The sequence below is a fragment of the Hylobates moloch genome, unplaced genomic scaffold (genome assembly GCF_009828535.3).
Source record: "Hylobates moloch isolate HMO894 unplaced genomic scaffold, HMol_V3 SCAFFOLD_17054, whole genome shotgun sequence".
NCBI classification, from domain to species: domain Eukaryota; kingdom Metazoa; phylum Chordata; class Mammalia; order Primates; family Hylobatidae; genus Hylobates; species Hylobates moloch.
The window spans coordinates 1-1,114 of record NW_026669329.1 but is presented as its reverse complement, the minus strand read 5'-3'; the positions used below and the strand labels follow the sequence as shown (position 1 = coordinate 1,114).

The 1,114-nt window shown below is 48.7% G+C and overlaps 1 long non-coding RNA gene across 1 annotated transcript; it reads right to left on the bottom strand.

Annotated features, from left to right (window-relative positions):
• Positions 1 to 6: 6 nt before the first annotated feature.
• LOC116465976 (uncharacterized) lies at positions 7 to 1,114 on the bottom strand. Its single transcript, XR_004247307.1, has 3 exons — positions 1,090 to 1,114; positions 892 to 1,004; positions 7 to 201 (listed from the first exon to the last, which is right to left on the bottom strand). It is a non-coding gene; the product is annotated as an uncharacterized LOC116465976 (long non-coding RNA).

Below are 1,114 nucleotides of genomic sequence, written 5' to 3'. Positions count from 1 at the left end.
GTCCAAGTCTCTGGTTGTCACCTTTTCCCCATGAATAAACTTGGCCACTTTTCATCAAAGCAATGGAAAACTGACTTCCATAGAGGACTTTGACCACATCCAAGTCTTGAAGCTTTTCAATCAGCTTTGGGGTTTTGCAGCCATCACTACCACCTCTGCCCAATTTCCCATAGTCACCATCTCCCCAAGACCACACTTGCCCTAAAAAATACAAATGCATTTAAATAACAACAACTCTGCACTTTAATGAAAAATTTTAAATGACTGAAAATAATATAATAAAAAATGCACACTAATCTAGACCACCCATGTGCACAGTTAACACTACAAGGGTGGTTACTGAGCAAATGAAATCTAGGTGACACTTGAGGTTGATATAGAAGCAATAAAGACAGGGAAAGCTGAGTTTTCTTTTTGTTTTCATTCCATGAAAAACAAAAGTCCTGATTCTTACTAGCCTGGGCTCAATGTTCACTGCTTCACAGAACCAAAGGCCCACTGCCTCCGTAACACACAGTAACTGGGGCCCAGCACACTGCAGACGCTTGCAGACCACCCTCCTGTTTGCCTGCTGCTTCTGTTGCCACCATGCGGACTGCTGGTCAACCGTACCACTGTATGTGTTTCCAACTGCATGTATCAACATAATTATGTAAGTTGATAAAATGCTCACACAGAGATGGTGGCAGCTGCAAACCAGCTGACAGGCCCCAGGCAAACAAGCCCAGTAACCACGGGGGCCTCTTCACCAATGCTACTGAGCCCCACACCCACTGGGCGACAGGGTGGGCGGCCTCATGAGGCCCACTGTACTCCTCATCTCACTTCCTCCAGAGAAGCTGCCGTGAGTGTTCTCGAGGGCCTGTCCAGGGTGGCGAGAGCCCTACGTACCGTTCTCAGTGACAGCAGGGTTTGAGCGTCCCCACTCCCACACACCACATCGATGACCTTCAGTCCTTTAAGCCCAGCTACCAGCATCGGAATGGCCTCGTCCTCACTGGAGCCTTCAAACAGATAGGACGGCCGTTACTAAGTCTTGTAAGAGGCCACCTCCTGCTGCATGCTCCCACTCATGCAGAACAGACATACCGTGGCCCAGCCAGCCATAGTTCCC